Genomic DNA, 17,730 nt, shown 5'->3' with positions numbered 1-17,730 from the left:
GGGATGCCAAGATTTTGCCAAAGGTCTGATACCATCTAAAGATGATCTATATTACAGTAGCACTGTCAAGTGCTCTTGGGGCTGGCTCTCTAGTGGTCCCGGCTTCTCCTAACTAGCTTCCCTTTATTCATCTCAAATTAGCCCAGTCCATCAACTTAACCTAAAATGAGTCTATCAGTCCCTAAACCCCAGGGCTTGCAGTCTTCCTTTGACTCAGGGCTGGTCTACACTACGGGGGGAAATCGATCTAAGATACGCAACTTCAGCTAAGTGAATAACGTAGCTGAAGTTGAAATATCTTAGATCGAATTACCTACCATCCTCACGGTGCGGGATCGATGTCCGCGGCTCCCCATGTTGACTCCGCTACCGCTGTTCGGGTTGGTGGAATTCCGGAGTCGACAGGAGCTCATTCGGGAATCAATATATCGCGTCTAGATGAGACGTGATATATCGATCCCCGAGAAATGGATTGCTACCCGCCGATACGGTGGGTAGTGAAGACGTAGCCTCATTGTCAGGTTCTTAGCAGCAGCCTGTCATGGGGCTGGGGCCTTTCTGCCTCTTCAGTGCTCTATGATCGCCTTACTTTATAGCTGGGGTTGTTCTCCATACTGGCTCCAGCTGTGAGTGTTTGCCTTCATGACTGGTAGTTCTGCTGGGGCGTAGTCAGCTTGGTTGCCTGTAAGCAAGGAAGACTCTCCTTTCCCTTCTGCCTGTTCTCACTATGGAGTCTGTAAACCCCATTACAAGCACCTAAAGCCCCATTCACAATTAGGGCCCCAGTGTGCTAGGCGCTGAACGTTAGGAACACATAACAAAAGATGGCCTCTGCTGCAGAGAGATTACAGTCTATTGCCTGAGCCATGTAATTGGGTGCAGCATATAATTTAATACAAAGGCTTGATTTTGATATTCTCACTTTGGGTGGGTGCGAGGAGGCCTGTGACCAAAGATTATGCGTCAAATTTAGACCTGGTGCAACCTCCATGAAGCCACTGTGATGCGGATCTCTTCAAGTCCTGTTTGCATATCTTGCTGATATTCTTCTGCTGCAGGTTTGACCCCGAATGTCATTCTCAGCCATCTGTATCTCCCTGCTGGTGTCCAAAATGTGGGGAGTACACGCTTACCTTTTCCAATAATATGTATTAATATCTGCCTTTGGCATCAAGTACTGAGAATAATTTATCTTTTGCCAAGTAAGTACAATTGCAGACATTTGGTAGTGAGCTAGTTTTAGTGCTTTGCTTAAATTGCTTGTTTCTATGCAAATGCACAGCTTGCCTGGCTCCTCAATGGCTACCAGGCTGCTTATCCAGCTTGCGAGCTCAGTGACTTTAGCAATGATTCTTTCTTTTTACATTGGCTTTATTGCTCCCATTATTTTTTTCTCATAATGCAATGACTACTCTGTGAGGCGGGTGCTCTGCTGTCTGAATCATTTCTAAGTATAATATGCCTGGAAAACAGCCCATGTCTTCGAAAACATCTTGGTAATCTGTCAGTGGCTTTGCTACAGGGATGCCACAGTGCATTGTCTGTTTTGGCTGCCTTTTTTTTTCATTTTGTTTGTGTGTTGGTTTAGTGTCACTATGTTCATGCATTCCCCTGGTTTAGGTGAAAGCAGTGACTTCTATGTTGTTTATGCTACCTGAAATTTCAGCCTATATACTTTTCCTTGATATTCTGCTTGCACTTTACATCGTCCTAGTGGTATTATGATTGTACCATCATTTTAAATTCGGCTTTGCTTGGTTGCAATTTAACTTTCTTTTCAGGCTTCTCCTATGGTGCTTGGTGAATGACCTCTGTGTCTGATGCACAGAGGCTTTGCATTTAGACGTGAGCTTGTTAACTAGATGTGCCTGTAGCCCTTGGTAGAGTTAGTATGGGGTTGCTGAACATTCTCATTCAAGCTCCTGCATCTTTCGTCCCTAGTACAAATGACTTCATTGTTTAAGATCTGATAACTCCCTGAGTCAGCTATTTTGCCAATATAGGGGTCTGTTGTTTCTCCAGAGTTTTCCATTAGCCTTTGGGAAAAGATACTTTTTGGATATGACTTTTTTGTGGGTTGAAAATGTTTTTGAAGCACTTCTAGGATTTTACACGGGGTTTCCTGCTCTGCTGCTGACATATCCCTACTTAGAGCAGGTGGCAGCCTTTGTCCATTACAACTAATAGTATGGCTGTTCCAGCCAGCCCCATTACAATTTTGTAGTTTTCTCGCTGTGAGCTAAAGAATGTTCATTTGCTAATCTTGTCTCCTTTCATGTCAGGGACAGGAATCGGATAGGCTGTGATAATAATTGTTTTTTCTCTCTTTTTCCCCCCCCCTTGTGGTTGGTTGATTTCATTTGGTTTGCCAGGGGGAGGGAGGCGGGAGCATTTTAGCCACATATTGTAGCAGTGATGTTGCCTGACCAGCATGAGACTTACTGGTCTCTTCCGTTTTGTCTCCTGTCCTGCCTTTCCTGGTGGTACATTTTATAGTTGATTAGCTTGTGCAGCAGTGACCCTGACCATTGTGTCCTCTCTCTTCCTCTGGACTGGAGTCCATTTTCACTCCTCCTGAGCCACTTCATCAATGCAGAAGCGCTGATTTTTCTGTTCCCTTTCTTGACTTAGTGTCACTTTCTGCTTTATTCTTAGGTGTCTCCAAAACAGAACACCCGGCCGTCTCTTTTGATGTAATCAAGTGGGCAAGTACCATAAAGTTATTTTCCTTTACAAGCCAAACCTGCAAGGGAATTTTTGTTGTTGTTCATTCTATTTCCACTGGAGATGTAAATGGCCTTGTTGCTTTCACCGCTAGTGGAGACAGGGCAAATGTCATATTCACAGAAGCAGAGTTGGCTTTGAAAAGCTATTGATTTTTTCCTTTTGCTTTCTGAAGCTTCGCTAGGCTCCACTAAAGCCTCTCTCTTGTACAGAGACTCTGGATTGAGACACAACAGGGACAGCAGTGACATTGGGTGATGCAAAAGGGAAGTGGGCAGTCTGGTCAGGAGTGAGGAGAAGAGATTGACAATGAGTTTTTTTCAGAAGCTGAACTGTTTTTGTTTTGACCCCAGTAGTACTATCAGGAACCCTCAGGGGCCAGAACAAAAAAAAAAGGGGGTGGGGGGAATGTACTATGATGTACAGAATGTTGGGAATCGCTAAGAAAGGAATACATAATAAGATAGAAAATATCATATTGACTCTATATAAATCCATGATGCACCCACATCTTGAATACTGTGTGCAGATGTGGTCATCCCATCTCCAAAAAAGATATATTAGAATTGGAAAAGTTACAGAAAAGGGCAACAAAAATGATTAAGGGTATGGAACAGCTTCCGTATGAGGAAAGATTAATAGGACTGTGACTTTTCAGCTTGGAAAACAGATGACTAAGAGGGGATATGATAGAGGTCTATAAAATCATGACTGGTGTGGGAAAAGTAAATAAGGAAGTGTTATTTACTCCTTCTCACAACACAAGAATTAGGGGGTCACCAAATGAAATGAATAGGCAGCATGTTTAAAACAAATAAAAGGAAGTATTTCTTCACAGTCAATGCACAGTCAACCTGTGGAACTCTTTGCCAGAATATGTTGTCAAGGCCAAGACACTAACAGGATTTAAAAAATAACTAAATAAATTCATAGAGGATAGGTCCATCAATGGCTATTAGCCAGGATGGGCAGGGATGGTGTCCCCAGCCTCTTTTTGCCAGAAGATGGGAATGGGTGACAGGGGATGGAACACTTGCTGATTACCTGTTCTGTTCATTCCCTCTCAGGCACCTGACACTGGCCACTGTCGGCAGACAGGATACTGGGATGGATGGATTTTGGTCTGACCCAGTATGGCCGTTCTTATTTGTGACCTTATTTATATCCACCCATTCCAGTTCTTCATGTGAATTGCAGTGATCTTGGTTTGTTTTCATACTTCATTCTGAGACAGTGAGTCAACTAGGTAACTCTAAGATATTCCCTCTGGAGAGGTAGCTACTTTTGGTGACAATGATGCTATGCAGACTCAAAATGTCTTTATCATTCCTCAGCAATATATAGCTCTCCATAAACTTCTCTGAACACACACCATGCATGTACTGAAAAAAACAACCCCAACCCAACAGAGTATTTCTCTCTCCTAGTGTGTTGTGGCAGGATACTATACTGGATCTTGGGTTTAAGTCTCATCCAAAAGATGGCACTTCCGGTAGTGCACTGTCCCCACTACATTCTTCTGTCGACCTAGCTACTGCCTCTTGGGGAGGTGGACTACCTATGCCAACAGGAGAACCTGTCCCTACATTAAATAATCATTCCAAAATACCTACGTTCAATTATTGCCTTTTGTAAAATTACCACCTACCTTACGCAACCCAGAACAGGACAGGGAAAGAAAATCAGACATGAACAAAGAGGAAAAGTCCTCCTGTTACTGACTGTGAGATTATGGGTCTCAGGCCCCTATCCACTATGCTTTAAAAGAAACAAATTGTTCAAAAAAGTCCTTTTTCTTTAGAGCCGGTTGGGAATTTTCTGACAAACCTGGAAAGTGCCAGTTCATTGAACTCGAGGGGACGCCAAGGCTTCCAGGGTCTTTGGCTCTGCAGCAGCTCCCAGGTCCCGGGGAATATATTTCCAACACGTGGTGTTTCAGAAATCAAAATTCTTCAGAATTTCCAGTTCATGGGAAATCCCGAGTTTCAGCCAGCTCTGCTTTTATCCCTTTTCCCTGTTCAGTCCTTTCTTCCCAGTCAGTCTGTTTACTGAAACCTGGACATCCACACATTGCCCTTCACCCGCTCAACTATTCTGAGTACAAGAGTGAAGTTAGAGGGCCTGGAAATAATGGCTCTTTTAGCATCTTTGGAAACCTATTTTTTCCAAAGGGTTCATTGGGCTAAAGGCCACTGTGAACAATTCATTGAAAGGGGAATAGGGCAGTAAGAAGTTTTTGAAAGCCACCTCCACAATGAATAAAGGGAAGATGTTTGATAGTTAATAAGGGTAACAGGAGTAGCTTTTCCCCTCAAGTTTGCTTACTGACTCTCCTTCCACTGACCTACATTTTGTGCATCAGCACTGCTCCAGCTGGTGCTAACGCTTGTCAATACACTTCAACCTCACCCAGCACAATCATGGCTGGGGCTCTTTTCTTCGTCCCACCACCTTGTACCTGTCAAGTGCAATTTTACTGTCTCTGAGAGGAGGAGGGTGTCTGAAAACAATGACACGCACTGCATGGGAGAAGGGAAATGTTATGGATACCGTTTGCCCCATAAGGACCCAAGCACAGCAAGCAATAAATACATAATAGCTTTTTCAGTGTCCTGGGTCAGATTTTACATTACACGGTCATCTCTCTATAGGGACGCATCACACCTTCGACCAGCGCTGCTGTATCACCCATCCAAGTGTCAACATGTATTCATTTTCATTACACCTGTCCTCCCTGCTCTTTTCTCTGACAAGCTTGGGATTTCAGAGCTTCTTTACTACGCCTTTATTTCACAGACCAGCATCAGCTAGGCAGCCTATGGACAGCTGTAGCATGGATTTGTTTTCACAAAAGGCATCTACATAACCTGCCTAATCAGCAGTTACCTAGTTTGCTCATACTGGACAACATCAGTTTACAGATCGTACCTGCTGTTGTTCCTCCTGCATCCTCTGAGTTATTCCAATCTATCTCCACTAACTGAAATTAAAAGGTTTCAGTGGTAGCCATGTTAGTCTGTATCAGCAAAAAAAACCGAGGAGTCCTTGTGGCACCTTAGAGACGAACAAATGTATTTGGGCATAAGCTTTTGTGGTCTAGAACCTGCTTCATCAGATGTATACTTCACTCTCTGGACACTCAATAACAGACCTCAAAGTGGCAATTCTTCAACAAAAAAACTTCAAAAACAGACTCCAATGTGAAGCTGCAGAACTGGAATTAATTTGCAAACTGGACACCATCAGATTAGGCCTGAATAAAGATTGGGCGTGATTAGGTCATTACAAAACCTAAACTTAACTTCCCCAATACTAATTTCTCCCTACTAATTACTCACACCTTCTTGTCAACTGTCTGCAATGGGCCACTCTCTTACCACTTCAAAAGTTATTTCTCCTCCCTTGGTATGTTGCTGTTAATTGATTTGTCTCGTTAGTGTGACCTAACACTTGGTAACGCAACCCACATCCTTTCATGTATTTATACCTGCTCCTGTATCTTTTACATCATACATCTGATGAAGTGGGTTCTAGCTTATGCCCAAATAAATTTGTTAGTCTCTAAGGTGCCACAAGGATTCCTCCCTTTTTTTGAAATTAAAAGGTCTTTTAACAGGTGTTTATTGGTTTCAGTATCCCATTCCTAGTGGTCCTATGACTCAAAGAAAAGAGGAGGAACTGGACATAAGGAGCCAGATTCTGCTCCCTGATACCAGTAAGGCTCCCTTATGCTACTCTGGCTGTGCAAAGCAGCTTTAAACTCACTTTAGCCAGCTATCTAGGGCACTGGCACTGGGGAAATCCCAGGTGGTCTAGCTAGCTCTTTGCCACCTTAACCCAGTTCACATGCACCCTTGTATTCCAGAGATCCTGGCTGCTGGAAGGAGGCCGTATGAAATTGTTGCAGCCACTGCAGCTAAGAGCAGCTCTATGGAGAGTTCCCGGTGGCTGGAGGATAAATTATCCACAAAACTTACAGTCACTTATGTAGATTTCCATCCCTGCGGTAGGCACCAAGGCATCAAACAACCAATCCTGAGAATCTTGATTAAGATGTTTTGGTGCCGTTGCTTCTCTTTTCCTTTTGTTTTAAAGGATGGGTGAGATTTGCAGATATTTCTTTAGTAAAGGTTAAACTTTCTGAATTGGAATTGTGCCTTTGGAGATAAACAAAACCACCACCACTCCAGCATCCTTCTGGAAGGAAGGAGATTATTAAAGAAGAGTGCTCTCACTGAAGGAAATATGGAGATTGAAAAAATTATTGGAAAAACAATTTACTTGGCCAATATTTTCTGGCATTTCCTTTGCTTTGTGTTTTAATTAGGCTTTCCTTTCTCTCGGGCGTTTTTCTCTACTTGCTTTTGCCCTGAATTCATTGCATTACACATCTTAGGATAAATCCTGCTTATCCTAAGAAGTTCTGCTGGAAAGGGTGAGCAGGATTTAAGGCTGTAAATATGTGGCCTAGCTCCAAAGGGGGATAACGTGGTGTGGCTTTGTTGTTAGTTTCTTTTTGGTGCACCCTATGCACTCGGTGGGGTGGAGGAGATGGGAAAAGGACAGACTGGAAGACAGCAAGGCAGACAGCTCTGCAGCAGTGATGATCCACTGGCCAACTGAGGGCTCAGACATTGGCCATAGAGGTTTCAGGAACTCTGAGGGGCTGGACTAGTTGCCAGAGGTTGGATCTATTCCCACACATGCTCTGTAGCATAAGGGGAGGATTCTTCCCTCACTGGCTCTGTGGAAATTATTTGTATATAGCTTGGTTTATGCCTGGATTAGGCCCATAGCCGGGGGGAATTTTATGCTCTCACACACTCAGGCACTTAAAATGTAAGTTTGAAAGAGGTTTCCATTACAAAAGTCCCTTTTCTTAAAGCTTCAGAAGGATGGAAGAGTTATAGAAACCTGCCGAATGATTTCTGCTGCTTGGCACAGCATTAGTGTCATACCCAAGCAAAAATCTCATCCTCTGAGTTACTGGTTGCTTGCTCAATAAGTCTAGACAAAAGTTACATACAAAATATGATGATCGAGGATTATTATTTATATTGCATTAGCGCCTAGGAGCCCTAGTCCTGGATCAGGGCGCTGTAATGCTAAGAGCTGTGCGAACAGGAACAAATGGATGGTCCCTGCCCCAAAGAGTTTACAATAATCTCTCTACCTGTACAAAACCTAATTGCATCCACTGCAGAATGACTCTCCCAAACTGCTCCAAGCTCTTATTCAGCACTCTCTTATATCCTAAGGAAAGTCATCAGATTCTGGCTCTAGCCATCCAGGGGAAGGCGTTAAGTGAGCTAAAGATCTCTTGCAAAGATCACCCTGACAGCAGCTAACTCTCCTTGAAACCAAGGGAATGCTAGTTTGAAAGCCTCATACAGTTATAACGGGCACTGGAACCATATGAGGGAAGAGGCAATCTTTCAAGTAGACAGGACTGAAGGCATCTACAAGTGAACACCAGAAATCAGATCCCACAGCACTGGGGCATAATGCTCTTTACAGGAAATCATGCTGAATTAATGGGCAGCTGCATTCTGCCCTAGCTACCATTTTTGAATAGTCTTAAGGTAAAGCCCCGTGTAGAACACATTGCTGCAACCCAGTCTTGAGGCACTAGGTGAATCTGCCACGATCTACATCTGAAAGAACAAGCCGAACCTTCTGACCAGGCACCACCAGTGGAAAGCACTCTTGCCAACTGCTGCTATTTAGCAGCAGCGGGGGGATACAACACACCTTCTCCAGGATGTAAGCCTGCGCAACAAATGGCACAATATTCCACAGTCTCCCCCCATTGCTTCCTCCCACCCTCTGAACATCAGCTCAGTATTATCTCTTACTAGAGCTAGCCCCCATTCCCACTCTGGTGTGAGAGCTACTCATCCACACTGGGTTAACAGCAGAGAGGAAGATATCATCCCCAGTCTGAAGACAGCACCACCCATATTCCTTCACTAATCTGCCTGGCGGGCCCACAATATGGGCCAGAGCCTCTGTTCCATTTAACTCCATTAAGTTATGCCAGTTTATGGCAGCTGAGTATCAGGTCTCATATGTTGCGCAGGATGGGTGACAGATGAGCATCTTGTGGAGCCCCACATGAAGGAGATGAACAATAAATCTGTACCAGGATCTTTACAAAATAAAGAGCAGAGCTACTCACGAGACACCCAGACCACCAGTACAGGTAGAGTCCCACAGATGTGCAAACACCTCACGATCAGTGGTAAAGAAGGCAGTTTCTGTATGTAAAAGAATCACCATGAACTCATCTCCAGTCAGCTCCAGGAGCTAGGAGGAGCTAGTCACCTGATTCACCCAGTGCAATCTTGATGCTATGCGGAAGCCCAAAACCAAAGAGAGGGAGAATTCCACAACATGTTCTGCTTAGTAACAAAGAGATTGCTATTTATTTTTATTAGCTTTAAAAACTCTCCGTTCTGGAGATAAACAATGAGGCTTTTAGGGAGGGCAGACCCTTGCATAGGAATCTCCGACCCTGGCCCCTTTTGTGCAGCAGAAACACACCAGTTCCACTGTAGCCAATAGTAATGAGCTAAGATGGAGCTGCATATTCAAACAACCTCACTGTTATTTTATTTATTTATTTTTAGATGTAGAATCTAAATCCAGCTATGGAGCCAAGTTTAATGTGCTGATCCCTGTTTCTGTACTGGAAAAAAACCCACCCAAAACTCTGGATCTAAACATCCCAGAGCTTAATAGCAGTGAAATCCATATAAAGGATTAAAATGTGCAGCTCAGTTCTTCATTAGTACTAAATTCCAGTCTGCTAGTTGGGAATGTACAGTTTGAATGTGACTCAAATGACGCTGACCTGTTAGGGCACCGCAGGTGCATATGAGTCTGATAAGAGGCATTCTCCAATATCAGTGCATCCTTTTGATAACCTTAACACAGCTTCCCAGTGTGACCTTCACAGGTAGCACAGAGCCAGATGGTAGGCCTATGGAAGCAGCAGTGTTTGCATTCCACTGTGATGAATGACTGTTTTAGATGATCATCATGTTTTTACTCTATTACTGTATTCCAATGTGACTTCCAGCGACACACTTCGTTAAGTGTATGTGTGTAACTGAGACTAATAATGTCCTATGAGCATGCTGTCACTGACTCAAAATGAGGCCAATGTTTTTGTAGGCTGCGTAGAACAGGCAGTGTCTGGTTTCATTGCAGCATGCCTGTGAGAATCGGAGTGGGGGAGGGAGAGGGGGAAGAGATTAACACAAATTCTATTACAGGAGCTAACTACCTCAGCATTAAGAAGGAAATCAAGAAGTCTCCCATTTCCTAGAAGCACTCTTCATTTAATTACCGAAAGCCAAACGAAGCTATTAACATGGCAATTAAATATGCTGCACAATCTCCCTACCTCATCTCATCAGAAAATGTCACATGTAAATCAGGCCTCCTTAATACACCACAAGAATCAGTGCTTTTGTTCAGTTATTATCACAAAGGCCTCAATGTTGCCTGAGCAGCTGGTTGTCCAGTCAACATGAGCTGACTGAAATCATGCCACCAGATAACTGACCTGACTTCACCATAAACCAGAACCAGTGCAACCTGGTGTCATCAGAAGAAGCTGAAGAACAAGCTTTTCAGGTCTTCAGAAATCTCTAGGAGAGACAATGCATCTGTGAAAACCAAGCCATCTTTTGGAACAAGAAGATCCTAGGTTACTAGTGAATCCCTTTTGAAAAAATGTGAAAGCAGAAACCAAGTGATAAACACAGAGTCCTGAGCCTTTCTTTTCTCTGCTGCAAGGTACTGGCTTTTCAATCACACTATTGCTACTTTCAAAGGCTACTCAGATTGATACCTTGAGTAAGTATGTGTCACTCCAAGGTCCCCCACCTTTCTATTATCTATTTATTCTGGGATAGTGCCTCACCAGGAAGTTCATATAACTGCTTTGTTCTCTGAGCAGATTCTTTGGGCTAAGAGAATCCCTGGAAGATTAGTAGTGTTAATGAGTTCTGTGAGAAGCTGGTCAGATGTTCTGACTCCTGTTCCCTGAAAATCAGAATTTTCTGTCAATCAGTACTTTCACCTCTAACCCTTTTAACTGGAAAACCAGTTCATAGAACTTCTAGAGAGCGACAGTATGGACTTCTGCTTGGTAGTGATCACAACACGTTTAGTATCAGGTAGGCTGATGCTTTTCTTAGTGATCTCTCCCCAACCTTTGCTGTCTCATTGAGACAAAAAACATTTTTTTGCACACCTGTGACCTGAAGCGGCACACCTTTGGCAGTTCCATCAGTTTTGCTCTGACCTTTTCCTTCCATTTCATCTGAAACCAGTCTGAAGTTCACAGGTTTCAACCCACACAGATATTAAAAAAACAAAACAAAACCTAAAACAAGTTACAGAACTCACCCTCTAAGAACTAAAATGATCAAGTTTTGCATAGCTCTCCTTATACAGTAACTTGTTCTATGATGGCACTGCTGCTCGGCTATCTCTCTGGCAGAGTACAATTTACAATTATTTAAACCAAATATAGCTCTGGAGAAGCATTCAGAGCTGCTTGTGATCTTGTCTCCTGGATGTTAGGGACCACACAGAGGGCTAAAATACAATGCGCAAAACCATCTGCAACAACTTGGCATGGATCCATCTATTGTACAGCTTCATGCTCAACACAGATGGGTTAAAACAGTGCTTTCTCACAAAGCCAGTTAACTGTGACATTATAACTAGAGGCTGCGAAGCTGACATTTGATATGCTACTCAATAGTAATAAAACACCCTTCCCTTTTGGGCAATTTTGCTAATGTATATCTTATCTTCTTCCAAGGCCCCCAAAAGGGCCCAGACCCCCTTTCTACTCCTACCTCCTCTCACATGCTTTAGTCACTAGCTTGGTGAACACAGGCACATTAAGAGCTAGGTGGAGAGTCAGGAACGCCATAAAGCTGACTCCACTACCTAACCAGTGGCTGCACTTGTTAGCGACCAGGTGGGTATGTCTTCACTACCCACCAGATTGGTGGGCAGCGATCGATCCAGTGGGGATCGATTTATTGCGTCTAGTCTAGACACAATAAATCGACCCCGAGCGTTCTCCCGTCAACTCACGTGCTCCACCGCTGCGAGAGGCGCAGGTGGAGTCGACAGGGGAGCAGCAGCAGTTGACTCACCGCGGTGAAGACACCACGGTAAGTCGATCTATGCACGTTATTCATTTAGCTGAAGTTGTGTAACTTAGATCAATCCCCCTCCCACCCCCCCCCCAGTATAGACCTGGGCACAGTCTTGAGTACCTAGTCAGTGTCAATGACAGTGAACTCCTGCTGGGGGGAGGAGCCAGATAAACTCCAGCTAGTAGAGCAAACCCAGAGGCAGCCACCCGAGGTTCTGTTGCAGGTACTGTCAGATGCTGATGACATCAGACGGCTTACTGCATTTTCCCCTCAGGACCATCTCTTCCCTGTGCTGATTGGCTGTTCACTCCAACCTGCCCCTCCCTTCACAGTCTCTTTAGCTCATCCCCACTTTCCTTCTCCCTCTTTTCTCCCCTGCTCTATTCCATCTTACCTCCCACTCTTCCATGCTCCCTCTCTGTTCCTTTGTCAGTCCATTTTAGTTAACGAACCAAGAATGAAAAAAAAAATTTGTGGCACTAACATGACGTTTGCAGACCACCACTTTGTGTGTCTTGTCTATTTAGATTGTAAGCTTTTGGGGACATGAACTGTCCCTTACTCTGGGTTTGCACAGTGCCTTGCACACTGAGTCCTTTTCTCAGTTGGCACTTAGACACTACCATAATAATAATTAATAAATAAGATGTAATTGTTGCTGTTCTAACATGTAGTGACTTACACACTTTGTAAAACAGTCTCTCTCTAGTCTTTATATGACTCCTATTATTGTAGTGTCTGAGTACTTCACAGTCTTTAATATATTTATCCTCGCCACAGACCTGCGATGTAGGGAGACCGGGAACTGAGGAACAAGCACACCAAGTGACTTGCCAAAGCTCACACAGGAAAGATGTGGCAGAGCTGGGATTCTAATGCAAATCTTCTACCGACCATGCGAATGTCCTGACCAGTGGGCCATCTTTTCTCTCTAGTGAGAATGACAACACAAAGTGCAAAGCAATGGAAAATCAGGCCCAATGTGCATAACATGTTTTTGCCTGTTGTTATTAAGTCATTTCCTTTAACTCTCTGGGGTGAAATCCTGGCCCCAGTGAAATCAATGGGAATTTTACCATTGACTTCAATTGGGTCCGGATTTCCTCCCTGAAGTTTTGTCTGCTGGAGCTCAGCTAATAAGTGGAACTATTTGTAACAGGTATCACAGTCATCTTGCCAAAACCTATTTATGTATTTTCTTTGAAACAAAGTATTCACCGGACCTCATGATGACAAGTGCAGGGACAATGCCCGTATTTTGGCTGTGAGCTGGTCCCCTCAAATTCATAGCCTACTCCATTTGTCCCTCCTACTAAAGGTGTAAGGACATGCATAGCAGGCACTGCTGGGTTTGGGTGCATTAGTCTGCAGCCGCTCACTTCTTAGCTATGAGGTGTTTTCTGCCCCTCCTCCCATGGCTCTTGTCACAGAGGTCCTATAGAACTGCATCTCTCTACCATATTTCAAAGGGAAAAATCACCTTCTGCGCATGTGCAGCCGTTGATGGCTGTGAATTTGCTGGGCATGTGCTACTCAATTCTGACTCCACCCAAACCTGCATACATAGCCTCCAGGATGGGCACCTATAAATCAAAGGGGACTGCTTCACCAATTTGAGTGCCTGTACCCTGCCCTGGCAACTCACCTACATCCACTTTTTCCATCCTCTGCTGTGCAGGCTACTCGGATTCCAAGCAAATGGCGTGACATGGACTGACTATGGGCAGCCCGATACAGTGCCAGGAACACTGATGTTACAGTGCTCATTTACACCTCTTTGGAGGGAATTTAGGTTCTGGACTGTAAGTTGTCTCATTATTATTATTGATTTGAACTTAAAACAAATATATTCCAGACAGACCTAAAAAGATTTTCTTTCTCAGCAATAAAGTGTCTGTGGTTGGTTGTATGTTCTAATTTTCGCAGCAATGTTGTCAGTATAGTTATTTCCTATAGGCACGAGGAAATGAATTGAGAAAGACTTGAAGGAACATGGGGCCTAGACCCATTCCTACTTTTACATTAGGTCCTTCCAGGTCAACAGGGAAGCAGACTGGTGGTGGAGTGTGGAGCAGCTTGTGATCAGTTCTGGTCACCCCATTTACAAAAAGAATATTGTGGGACTAGAGGGGGTTCAGGGAGTGACAATGAGAATGACTAGAGGCATGAAAAAACCTCTCATATGAAGAGAGATTGAAAGGATTGGGACTGTTTACCTTAGACAGGAGCTGAATAAGAGGGGACATGACAAAAGCACACAGAATAAGGAATGGTTCAGAAGGTTAATTGTTCTTTTCTTTCTGAACAAAGGGACGTTTGGCAAAATCAAAAAGGTAGCAAACATAAAAGAGAAAAGGAACTACTTTTTACCCCACTCTGCTGTTGTTACCCTGTGTAACTCATTATAACAAGGTATCATTGAGACTAAGAGCTGGGCACATTTCAAAAAAGTGTTGAACACATATCTGGACACTAAGAGCATTTAGAGTTAGGATTTAAAAACCCCCACGAGTTTAAGAAAGGATATAAACCCTCCTGCTGCAGGGTATAAGCCAACCTCTGACTAACGGAGGGTGGGGTGATAGAAAGAAACTTTCCCTGTAGGCAGGTTATTCCATACCTGCTGACTTCAGGGTTGGTTGCACCTTCTTCAAACAGCTGGGACGGATGGTTGATGAAACAAGATACTGGATTAGATGGATCACTGGTCTCACCCAGTATGGCAATTCTTATATTTGTATGTTTTTCTGTAGGTAAGTAGAAGAATTTGGTCTCCAGGCTTTCATGGTGAGCCTTTATAACCCCATACACAATTCATAGAAAAGAGAAAGAAAAGTCTTTAGATATGAGAAAACAAGAAAAACCGAAAGTCCAATTAAAAGAGACAAAAAGAGTGGTAAAGATAAGAAGTGAAATGAACAGAGATAATGAAACCTTAAAAATATCAGAGTTTACAAACCTGTGCAAGACAATAGGAACAGTGATGAGAGAGGTGATGAAGAACAAAATTGCATTTATCAAGAAAATGTGTTTTTTTTTTGTAAATTAACATCTTGAAAGCAGTAGGAAGTAAGGAAAAAAACACAATTGCAAGGACTGGAATGCTATCACTGTCAAGAGAAGGGTGAAACTGAGAACAAAAACATTATATACCTCGCAGTACTCCAGGTCAGTGATTTAACTAGATTGCTAAAGAAGATACTTCATTAGTAAGGCAGGTCACGGGCAATAAACAAAAACTTCATAGAAGCCCATGACCTGTCCCTGACTTTCACTAAAAATATCCCTGATAAAATGGGGAGGCGGGTTCAGCACCCACTGCTGGGGCTCTGAGGTCCCCTGCCCCTGCAGAGAGCAGGAGCTCAAGGCTTTCTCCTGTGTGGCAGCTGAGCAGCTTGGGGGGCAGCGATGCCACCTGTGGCAAGTGGGAGCTCTGGAGTCCCCTGCTGCCCATGGGGGCTGGGAGCTGCGGGGAGTCTCCCCACTGCCCGCTCTGGCTGGGCAGCTGCGGGGTCCACCCACCAGGGCTTGGCAGCTGCAGGTCCTTCCCCCACTGCCTGCCATGGCTGGGCAGCTGCAAGGGGATCCCCCCACCAGGGCAGTGGCTGGGCAGCTGGTATCTCCAACCCTGGGGGCAGAACATGTCACAGAGGTCAATGGAAGTCACAAATTTCGTGACTTCCATGACCTCCGTGACATAATCGTAGCCTTATTCATTATCATACACACCCTAACCCCCGAAATCACAGTTGTTGAGGAAGAGCCAGGAAAAAATGAGCAAATACTTAGGAATTTGGATGTTGTACTACAGTGTAGTAACCCAGAATGCTGGTAACAGGCTAAGTAGCTGAGTTGAAGAACATCAAGCTATGGGCCTCCAAACAGTAAGAAAGGTTTGGAGAAGATGGCATAAAGGGGTTTTATTTTATTTACTTACTTATTTATGTATTAAGCTATATGTAAAAATAGAAGTATTTGAATCATTCTAAAATAAAGTAATAGAAAATCTGCTAATCTGCTTACTACTCCAGGGGTCCCCAATGCAGTGCCCGCGGGTGCCATGGTGCCCGCCGGGGTGTCTAAGTGTGCCCGTGTACTGGCCAGCAGACGAGCATCCGCCGAAATGCTGCCAACAAGCAGCGTCATCCAGAGGCATCGCCGCCAAAATGCCACCAATTTTCGGCAGCATTTCAGCAGCGATGCCTCTGGGTGATGCTGCTTGTCGGCGGTGATGCCTATTGACGTTGCCGCTTGTCGGCAGCATTTCGGCGGATGCTTGTCAGCCGCCACGGTCCTCTCTGGTTCATTGTCTGGCGTCCGCCCAGACAAAAAAGGTTCGGGACCACTGCTCTACTCTCCATCTGTACCTCAATTCTCCATCTGTAAGACTGGGATATTATTTCCCTACTTCACAGGGTGCTATGTGGATAAAAACCATGAATGATTGTGACACTTAGATACTAGGCTGATGTGGGCCATAAAGTTCCTAAATAATTCCAGCTATGCCAACATCAACCATGCGGTATGAAACAGGACACCCAGGTGTCTGGCTACCAACCAAAGGCCTAATGTAAAGAAATGCCCCATCTCAGTTTTCTTCCCTGCACTGGGAATTTGGCTATCAGTCCAGCACAGACACCTCAGTTGGGACAACACAGATGTGAACATTATCCCTCACCATCCACTCCCAATTCAGATTTGGAGACAAATGGCCAAATTCCCCTCTATTTTACAACCTGTACAACCCAACTGAAGCCAATGAGTCTTCTAATGCATTGGATAGGAAGACCTAGCAATCAGCCTACCAACATAACCCGTTATTTTTAAAAAAAGTAATTGTAAAACCTGGACCAGCACATTAGTAACATTGTATCATTGTATTAAGGTTGTATCACTTCAAATAAAATTCTTTACTTTTCAAGAATAAAATGTCAATACCATCATAGACATACAAAAGTTACCAATATTCGATTAATGTAACATTAACACGATGCCCTCCCTCTACGTAAACATAACAAAGTATGCAAGAGAAGGTATCCTCAGTTGCCCCTGAACAGAGTAATTTGAGGCTGGTTCTCTGGAGGAACCTCCTTTTATGAGCCCTACCATTCCCTTGGCATTTGAATTACTCAATCACTGGAAGCCATTGCTTACTCAGCAGCCAATGGAGGAAGAAAACATGACTATGATTGAAATAACTAAAGAAGTGATTCATTTTGGAAGTGAATTAAGATAAACTCAATTAAGGCCACATTAATTTTGCCTGAGACCGTCCACACAGAGGTTTATTGCAATTTAATAACTAATCCACTTTCAATTCACATCTTTAGTTAATTTGGAATAACTTTCCTGAGTGTCCCTGTGTAGCGAAACCCTTAGGTATTACCTGAGAATCCCAATTTCCATTTTTTAAAACTAAATTGTACTGTCTTAAATGAAATTTAAAATTAGCTGATCAGTAACATTATGGGATAACTTCAGTGTTAGCGCACCTTTGCTCAAGCACACTACTGGTGGTACAAATTCCCAGCTCATTTTCACTCTAGAATCCAGTCTGTTCCATTAATTTTTTTCTGATGAAGTGAATGTAGTGCTAATGACTGACAGGTCTGGAAAGTGAAGGCCATAGAGCAGTTAAGGCACAGGCTGCAAAAGAGCAAGCATTCTAACCATCAGAGGAGTGAAGTTCTGGAACAGCCTTCCAAGGGGAGTAGTGGGGGCAAAAGACATATCTGGCTTCAAGACTAAGCTTGATAAGTTTATGAAGGGATGGTATAATGGGATAGCCTAATTTTGGCAATTAATTAGTTTTTGACTACTA

The sequence above is a fragment of the Mauremys mutica genome, chromosome 9, assembly GCF_020497125.1.
Source record: "Mauremys mutica isolate MM-2020 ecotype Southern chromosome 9, ASM2049712v1, whole genome shotgun sequence".
Classification (NCBI taxonomy): domain Eukaryota; kingdom Metazoa; phylum Chordata; order Testudines; family Geoemydidae; genus Mauremys; species Mauremys mutica.
Note: the sequence above shows the minus strand (reverse complement) of the source record.